The sequence below is a fragment of the Chinchilla lanigera genome, unplaced genomic scaffold (genome assembly GCF_000276665.1).
Source record: "Chinchilla lanigera isolate Chin_1 unplaced genomic scaffold, ChiLan1.0 scaffold00055, whole genome shotgun sequence".
Classification (NCBI taxonomy): Eukaryota; Metazoa; Chordata; class Mammalia; order Rodentia; family Chinchillidae; genus Chinchilla; species Chinchilla lanigera.
In genome coordinates this window covers 5387144-5397366 of record NW_004955456.1, presented here as the reverse complement: position 1 = coordinate 5397366, position 10223 = coordinate 5387144, and positions in this window count along the sequence as shown.

Below are 10223 nucleotides of genomic sequence, written 5' to 3'. Positions count from 1 at the left end.
CCTCTGACAGAAGCTTTTGTATCCTCAACAAATACACTCTGCTCGTAAGCTCTGTTGTTCCTAAAATTCATTTTTCAATTTTAGAGAACATGAACTCATCCCAGATATCTCGCAGTTTGGGAGTTCCTTTCCCCTGTACCAGTCTGCTTTTATCACCGCTTTTCAGCAGTGTGTGGGAGTCCTAACTGATGGAATAGGATAAGAAATAAAAGGTAAGGAGACTGGGAAGTGTGACGTGGGAATGTCCGTCAGTCACCCAGGATCCATCTATGGAAGCTGAGTCCATGTATGGCACTAGGCTGAGGCAGGAGGATCCCTGTGATTTCCAGGGCAGCCTGGCTACATGGTGAGTTCAATGCCAGCCTGAACTGTACAGTGAGAACCTGTCTCAAAAAGACAGAGAGAGTCAGAGAGAGAGAGAGAGAGCACCCAAGGAGCCTGCTCATTTCTTTTTTTTTTTTTTTTTTTGGTTTTTCTCCGGTACCGGGAACCGAACTCCCGACCTTGCGCTTGCCAGGCAGGCGCTTTTGCCGCCAAGCTAAATCCCCAGCCCCGGAGCCTGCTCATTTCTCCCAGCACAGGAGAACTCGGCCAGGAGGCTCCACCTACGAACCAGGACCTGTGCCTGGAACTTTCTACACCTTAGAACTGAAGAAATAAACTATGGGTGTCTGTGAGCTACCCAGTATACGGAATTAAAATCGATAGGAAAGAAGAAGTAAAACTATCATCATCCCCAGGGCACATGATGATCTATGTAGAAAATCAATTGACAGAGAAACAAAGCTCTTAGAACTAGTGAACAACTGTAGCAAGGTTGCAGAACACAACGCTAATACACAAAAATACAAAGCTAATATAAAGCTAATATATAATGTGTTTGTATACATTCCAAACTAATAAGGTTGCAGAATACAAAGCTAAAATACTTTCCTATATACTAAAAAATGAACAAGTAGGATTTAGAATTTAACCATGAGACCATCTACAATGGCCGCCTAAAAATGAAATACTGAGGTATAAGTCTAACAAAATATGTACAGGGCCATATGAGGAAAACTACAATACTTTGATGAAAGAAACCGAACTAGAACTAAAGAAATGGAAAGACAGATATTCCATGTTCATAGAGAAGAAATGTTATAGAAAATAGGGTCACGATGCCAGCTTTTCTTAATTTGATCTATAGATCCAGTGCAATCTCAGTATCCCAGCAAGTTTTGTGGATATTGACAAAGTGACTAATGAGAGATAAATAGTTCTGTTTGTTTGTTTGGTTGTTTTTTGGGGGGATGTACTTTTCTAAAAATTTATTTTAAAAATAAAAGAAGGATAATACATTAACAAACAGACAACCATTTACAAAATAGCAAAAGAACATACAAACAATACAGAGTTGCAGATAAAGTGGTAGGAAATGAACAATGCTTGTTGTGTTACATATTGATATCTTCAATGTGGTTTGGGTATGTGCTTTTGAGACAGAGTTTTGCTACACAGTTCAGGCTGGCCTTGAACACACAGTAATCCTCCTGCCTCAGCCTCCCAAGGGCTGGGATTATAGGTGTGTGCCACCTTGCCTGGCTGAGACAAATGGTTCTGAACAGGCAAATGAAATGAAAGGAGAAAACCAGAGGGAGGGGGCCTGTGGGGGATGATCTGGATGACTCTCCTTGAAAGAATGATTGTCTCCATTTTGGCTAAACCTAGCCCTGATTCCGTGTATGGATGTGTGCAGAGCTGGCTAGGACTTTTCCTTATCCCCTCGGTTGGCTTTAACAATGCAAGTGGGTCCAGCCAGGGTGCTGATGTGTGGTCTTTACAGCAAGATGACAGGGCAGTGAGGCCCCGCCTACAGCTCTTAAGTAATATGTGTGAGTGAGGCCCTGGGTAGCCACTCTGTGGGCTGGGACGGAACCTCAAGATAAGAGGCTATGACTCCTCATGGTGTAAAAAATGACACATCAGAATGGAAGCACCGACCCCACAAAACTAGATACTGCCTTGAATAGTGTTATGCAGATTACTCTTTCTGCATCTCTCTTTTTCTCCCTCTGCATTTGCAGAGGTGATTTTGGGCCTCCTTCCTAGCCCAGCTTACAGCACTCACCTACTTCCCACCTTTCTCATAGTCCCTCCTCCCTGAGCCACTGCCCTCTTCCAGAATTAAAAAAACCCAGGCCACACCCTGGGTTGAGGGCTTTGTTCCGGTTAGCCATCATTGTAGCTGGGCTGAGGACCCCTTGGCTCCCCACAACTGCAAATATGCCTTACTGTCTTTATTCTCACCATGGGTTGCACTGGAAGTGGAAGATTGGAATTAACGCACTAGAATTCCAATGACTTTGCCATGGGATTACAAGTGTGGATTTTTCTGGACCTCAATGAGTTCTAGAAGGGCTTTCTATGAGGGACTCACACTGCCCAACTCTGAGACTGACTGTGATGCTGCAGCCAGTGTGACTTTGTGTTATTGGTAAATGAAAATAGAACAGTCAATGCGGTATGATAGAGTGCCCGGAAACGGATGCATGTAAATACAGACAATCGATGCCGAAAAGAAGAGGAAATGGTCTTTCTAACAATTGTGCTGGAATAATCAACATTGACGAGCAAAAAAAAAAAAAAAAAATTGACACAAGCATTTATTCACAACAATTTACTCTAAAAAGGATCACCATAAAATGTAAAACTACACCACTCCCTGAAGATCAGACAGAAGAAAATCCAGGGAATCTTGAGTTTGGTGATGACATTTTAGGCCCAACTCAAAGACGTGATCCATGAGAGATAGAATTGATCAGCTGAGCTTCACAGAAATCACACGCTTCTGCTCCGTTAAAGACATTCTCAGGAGCATGAAAAGACAAGCTACAAAGTAGGAGGAAATATTTCCAAAAGAAAAGTTGAAGAAAGGAGTGATGTCCAAAATACATGAAAAGATTTTAAAATTCAACAGAAGAAAGTAAACAATCCAATATAAAAATGGCCTTCATAGATTCCTCAGCACAGGAGATGTTCAGAGGGGAGGTACAGATATGAAAAGATCACATTATACGTCGTCAGAGAGAGGTGAATTGAAACAACAGTGAGATACAGTCAAATGCTACCTGCCAACACCAAGCAAAGCCCAGCGTACCGATGGCAACAGGTGTGGAGCAACAGGTGCTTCCTTCACTGCTGGCAGAAGGGCATAATGGAAGGTGCTTCAGCGCTTCCTTCTAAACGTAGTTATCACACAGTCTAACAGCTGTGTTTCTTGGTGTTTACCCAACGCAGCCGAAAATTTATATCCACTCGAAAACCTGCATGTGGGGGTTTACAGCAGCTTTACGCATCCTTACCAAAACTCAGAAGTGACCAAGGTGTCCTTCAGTAGGTGAATGGATAAATAAACTGTGGCATATCTAAACAATGGAATAGTATAAAGAAATGAAAAAGAAAATGAACTATCAAGCCATGGATGACCATGAAGGAACCTTATATTCAGAGTCCTAAGCAAAAGAGGCCAATGTGAAGGACAGTATTCTGTGTCCCTTTGACTACATGACCTGCTAGGAAACACAGACTGATTGGTGGAAATCAGTATGGAGATACCTCAAAGAACTAGGATTAGAGGTCCCATTTGACCCAGCTATTCCCCCTCTGGGTATTTTCCCAAAAGAATTAAACACATCATACCACACGGATATATGTGCACCCATGTTTGTAAAAGCACAATTTGTCATAGCTAAATCTTGGAAACAACCCAAATGCCCATCAATGGAGGAATGGATTAAGATGTATTTCTATGTAATGGAGTATTAACTATAAAGAAAGATAAACTCAAGGCTTCTGTAGGTAAATGGATGCAACTGGGAACCATACTCATAAGTGAAATAAATCAAACTTCCATGGGTTAACATCATATTGTCTCCCTAGTGTAAGAAACTGAAAAGGTAAATAAGACCCAAAATCTATAATAGATATTGTAAAAGGGAAGGAAACAGGTTAAAAAGAAAGAACAACGGGGATGGGTGAAAGGAGAAAAGAAAGAAGGGAAAAGAAGAAAAATATATACAAAAGATAGTTATATTGCTGATTTGTTTCAGTTCACTGAAAGAAACAGTTTGTGCTTATACAGTTTGATCAATTTTGCATGCCTATATCTTGTAATCTGAGCAACTACTCTGAAGATAACAATATGCAGTATATTAACCATTGTTAATCTCTTCTTATCTTGCTTTGAAATTCTGTGCTGTTGGTTGTTCTTCTCTTTAAAAAAATAATCTCTGAGGCCCAGGGATTAGGGGATCAGAGTAAACAGAGAGGGGACCTGATTCTCTACCTTTCTACAGTTGTGGATACACGATCCAACTTGTCCAAACTTGTAGGATGTGCAACACCCAGGATGGACTGTGACATCTGAGCAATGATGATGTGTCAGGTAGGCTCATCCTCTGTGAGGAGTTTACCACTCTGGCCCAGATGCCGACATAGGAGAGGCTGTGTATTTATCTGGAGGCGGCGCTGGGGATGCGTGTGGACTTCCTGTGCTTTCTGTTCAACTTTGCTGTGGGCTTACAGCTGTTCTAAAGAGTCTACTTAAAATGAAAAAATAGTCATGTAGGCGTATATATGCTGTAATCCCAGCATTCTGAGAGGCTGAGTCAGGAGGACTGCAAGTTTGAGCTAAGTCTAGACAAAGGTAGGACTTAGCAAGACCATGCCTCAAAATATAAATCAATCAATCAATCAATCAATCAGTCAATAAATAAATAGGTCTGGGAATGTAGCTCAGTGCAAAGGTCCTAGGCTCAATCATCAGTACTGCAAAGGAAAACAAAAAAGGAGGAAAAAGAAAAAAAATGTCTGGACCTATCAGTTCCTAGAAAAAGTCTTTGTTCTTTCCATGCACCCTTGGTACATGACTTTGTTTCTCCGTTGGATCAGTATTACCTAAGTGACTATACCGGCATCCTTATTGGTTAATCATAGCTGTAACCCATGGTGTACCCATGTGTGTATTGCTTTATAAAACTTCCCTAAAAAAATGGGGTCCTCAGGCAACCTATGCAGGCCCTTCTGAGAGGAACGTTCTATCTCTCAATAAATATTTGCTACACTTAACCTCTGTTGTTCCTAGAATTCATTCTTTGATTTTTCGAGTACATGAGCTCAGCGTATCAGACATCTAAGAGTTGGGAGTTGTACTATTTCCCTTATACCACATTTGAAGTTTTAAATACCTTTCCTGTAACATACTTGGAGGCTCCAGTGAGATAAGAAATAGTTAACAAGAGGTAAGAGTTTGCTTTTATTTCTTGATGACTGAATTATATTATGTAATCATAATTGTCATTCTTTGCACTATTTGTGGCTTTCGTAAAATGCTTTGTGCGTTTAGCTTAGATCCTTTTGTTAGGATGACTAATGTTTCTTTAAAGGAGTGTTTTACTTTTGTGGATAAGGTCTTATATTCCTGTTTTATATATGTTGTGTTTACAGTTGCTTGACCTGTTTGACTTGTGACTGCTGTGGTTTTTAATCTTATTTTAGACAGTGTTAAGGAGACATTATGTTAGAGCACCATCCAGTGGATTTGGATGTAAAATTCTGTAAAATGGGTCTTTATGAAATCTCATCCATCTTTAGCTCAGGCTTTTCTCTGTCCTTTATAGAACAATAAACCAAACAGTGTTTACTCTGCCAGCTAGTAATTGCCTTTAGGCCAGCAGCCACTCTCAAAGCAGAAGACAAGTTTCACCGGTACCCCTGGTGAATCCCTGTTCCCACTGACACCAATGGCCAATGGAATGTTGACCAGACAGGTAACAGGATTCCTTTCTGGAGACAGATCTCTGATTGTGTGGAACCAGAGAAAACTGAAGGGCCAAGAGGGGTCATGTCTGGGGTAGTTCTTCAGCAGGAGCCCAAAGGTCCCTCCGTGGAAGCAAGCTCCCTTCATCCCCGGGTGTGTAATCAGCAGAGAACCTCCACCTACCTGTCATATCTACAGGCACTCCTTCAGTGAGGTGAAAGGTAACCCTTCCGTGAGTGTCAGTGATTCTTTCTGAGTGACCTGACATGACGCTGTGAGAGCCCTTTCTCAAGCCCCTGTTAAGAGTTGAGCTACAGGTCTGGACTTTCCTCTCTCTACTTATAAGTTAGAAACCCCAGTTTCTCTCCAACTGTCCAGGAGATAACTTTAAAACTCCTTGATTAGAGACTTTGCTTCCCTCCAGGAGCCTAAGCTGGGGTAACTCGCAACATCTGTTTGCCTTTCTCCAAAAAGCAGCTATCAGGAAAAGCAATTTATATTCATGCTTTACGTATTCTGAGAGCAAACTAGAGTTTTTAGCCAAAACTGATAGATGTGCCTTTACTGATTTATAAATCATGGTTGCTAGGTGACAAATATAAGCTTAACCTGTGAGCTTCAGATCCTTAAAGAGTAAAATGGACTTTAAACGATGTGCAGCTTTGTCTCGCTGCTAAGAGGGTTGCCTAGGTGATTAGATAGATAACACAAGTATCTTGGAGACTTCTCTGATCTAGGGCCCAGGGCAAAGTTCCTCCAATCAACTGTGCTTCTGTCTATCTCTAAAGGTGATCCCTTTCAAGGATAAAACGTGCTGCTTTGTGATCTGTGTGCCTCACTCTCTTTTAAAAAACCCTAGAAAACAGTGGTTTGATGCTAAGCAATGCTTCCTTCTTTAAACATAGTTGTTACAGCTGAGATCAATTCTATCTTGTGCTTGTAAAAAGCAGCTGCTGGAATAAAATTTGAGTTCCCAAAAGATATAAAATTATGCACCAGTATGAGGGTGGAGAGGCTGGTGGAATTTTATCTTCTGGTCTCTGCCCGGATGGCTCCCACCTGCTCTAGAGTGGAATGAACTCAAGGGATGCTCCAAGAGTATAAGAATTCAAGTAAAAATTAAAGGGATGCCTAGGGCTGGGGATTTAGCTCAGCTGCACAGCACCTACCTGGCAAGTGCAAGGTCATGAGTTCAATTCCTGGTATCGGAAAAAACAAACAAACAAACAAAAAAAGGGGATGCCTAATTTTCTCTTGTATTTCAGGAATGAGAAACTGAGTGTCAAAGTCTCTTATTTTGTGGAATGTATTCTTAAGTACCAGAAGATGTTCCACCGTTACATGTTAAAAAAGAGCCATTTGATATTTTGATATCAGTGGTTATATCCATAATAGTCTTGCTGATCTTATTGTGTGGCCCATATATACTTAACTGTTTCTTTGACCTGGTCTCCTTCAGACTTACAAGCTATATGCCAACCAAAAACAAAGACACCTGATGTCTATAGAAGGCCTTTTATTTATTTTTATTTTTCTGGCTTTTTGAGACAAGGTCTTCCTGAGTAGTTCAGACTGGCCTCGAACTCATTGTGTAGTCCAGTCTGGCCTCAAACTCACAGTGATCCTCCTGCCTCAGCCTCCCAAGTGCTGGGATTTCAGATGTGCCCTTGTCTTCTCAAGGGTAGTTAGATAGACCCTCTGGAAAGTGTAACTGCCAATCACAGCTACAACCCCTTTCAGCCTGAAGAAGCCAGAATGGTCATTCCCCTTACGCCCTCGGGGCAGTTAGGGAAACCTCTTCAGAGGAGGCAGTATTTTAGACAGCTAAGCTAGGTAGAAACATAGGCAGTCAGATAGGGCAAGCCCTCAAGACAGTCATGATGAAGGTGAAACGCATCTCAGCTGTGGCTGGAGACTAGGCCTCACGCTAAAGATGAAATGACCAGGCTTGCAGATCTCCTCCAAGGACAGACACTGGGCCTACTGAAGCCTAGACAGGGACTAGTCACCCCAAAGGGGGACCAAGGTTCTGGACCCATCATTTGCTAGAAGAAGTTCTTTGCTCTTTCCATGCACCCTTGGTACATGACTTATTTCTCCACTGGATCACCATTACCTAAGTGATAATATCTGTGTCCTCATTGGCTAATCATAGCTGTAACACACATTGTACCTGTGTGCTGGAGACCACTACAAAGTGGCTCTGAGCTGGATTAAATATTAACCAATTGGCTTTCCGTGTTCACTTGTGAGTTGTCTGAAGTTTAGGCACTTTGTCTGGGGATGGGCAGTGGACTCATAGTAAGTGAACCTCTGTGAGTCGCTGGTCACCCTGAGGCCTGTGAAGCTCACCTCAGAGGACAAGATAAGGCCACAGCTGAGGATGTCTGGCTCCAACCCCAGTTAACTACCAGGAGACTGCAGCTGCAGGCGTCTCACTCTTGCTATGAAGGCCTTCCTGGAGGTAACACAGTTCTCCTAAATTAACATAATATATTACTTGAAAAAGTCCTGCCCAGATTCCTGCCTTTTCTTGAGTTTCCTCCCCCTTCGTTTGTAAACCAAATAAATACGGGCCACTCAGTGAAGTCTTTGGCTAAACTCAGAGAATACTGCAGCTGTAAGAGAGTTAGTCCCTCCTGGAGCCCTGAAATCACTTCCATTGTCTCATTTATTTAAGACTTTGCTTCGCTGTGCACTCGCTTGGGAGATGCCGGGCCTGATGAGCCTGCAATAACTAAGGGTTATTTAACCTACTACCTATAGAGAACCTTTCCCAGTCCTCATCACAGCCTAGGGAGTTTATATTTGGGATCCCATGAAAAGTTATTGGAATTCTAGTGAGTTACTTCCAATCTACCACTTCCAGTGCAACCCATGGTGAGAATAAAGACACTAAGGCATATTTGTAGTTATGGGGAGCCAAGGGGTCCTAAGTCTAGCCACAAGCTGGGCACGGTGGAGCACGCCTGTAATCCCAGCACTTGGGAGGCTGAGGCAGGAGGATCCTTGTGAGTTTGAGGCCAGCCTGGGCTACAAAGTGAGCTCAAAGCCAGCCTGAACTGCATAGTGAGACCCTGTCTCAAAAAGACAAACAAACAAAATAACTAAGTCCAGCCACAATGATGGTCATCCAGAACAAAGGCCTATACCCAGGGTCAACCCCAGATTTTATTCATTTTTGAAGAAGGAGTGGCTTGAGGTTGAGTGACTGAGAGTGCCAGGAAGTAGGTGAGTGCCGTGAGCTGGGCTAGGTAGGAGGCCTGAAATCACCTCTGTCATATGCAGAGAGGAGGATATGCAGGAAGAGTAATCTGCACAACAGTTTGAGGTAGTATCTAATGTTCTGGGGTCTGTGCTTCAGCTGTGACGTGTAATGATGCGTAAGGAAGTCATAGTCTCTATCCAGAGGCTCGATCCCAGCTGACAGCGTGGAGCATTGGCTCACACATCCTGCCTCACATGGGCTCACTCCTCACTCGGAACCACGAGGGTCCGGGGAAACATGCCTGCTGTCTACAAAGACTACCACCAGCACCTCGGCTGGCTGGACTGATATGCATTGCTTAAAGCCAACTGAAGGGATAAGGAAAGTAGCCAGCTCTGTAAATGAGCATTTTAGCCACAACGTTGTGAGAAATCTGCTTATTTATAGCCTCTCGTAATCTTGCTACAAACTGGAATATCAATACATGGAAATAAGGTCAGGCTCAGCCAAAATGGAGGAAATTGCTCCTCTTTCAAAGAGAGTCACCTAGGTGGTCCTCCACAGTACCCACATGGGTATCGCTGTATAAAGCCCCCCTAAAAAGTGGAATCTTCAGGCAACCCATTTGGGTCCCCTGCTGCCTCTCAGGAGTATGTCTCTCCCTCTCAATAAATATTTCCTACTCTTTTTTCAAAATTTTATTTTAAAGAGAGAAAAAATAAAATTTCAAACCAAGATAATAGGTGGGTAACAATGGTCAGTTTATTGCTTAAGTTAGTGACCCAGAGTATAAGATGTCAACATTTAATATTTCAACTCTTAACCTCTCTTGTTCCTAGAATTCATTCCTTGATTTTTCTTTTTTTAGAGAATGCAGATTTTGTGTATCAGAAATCTAATAGGTTGGGAGTGTAATATTTCCCTAATGTCATGTTTGGAGTTTCTGATATCACCCCTGTCACATAGATCATCATAGTATCAACATCACAGGTCACCTTGCGTCAAATTATAGTCAACCTGTAGGATGCCAAGAACAGTCACTTAGCTAACACTGATCTAATAGAAATACAGGGTGTTATGGTTTATGTCTGTGTGTCCCCCCCAAGCCTCCTGCGGCCCTGGGGCAGGCTATTAGAGTTTGAATATGGGTGTGAGACCTGCACCCGGAGTGGATAGTTTGCATATGTAAGGGACAGGAAAAGAGTGCTTGGGGCA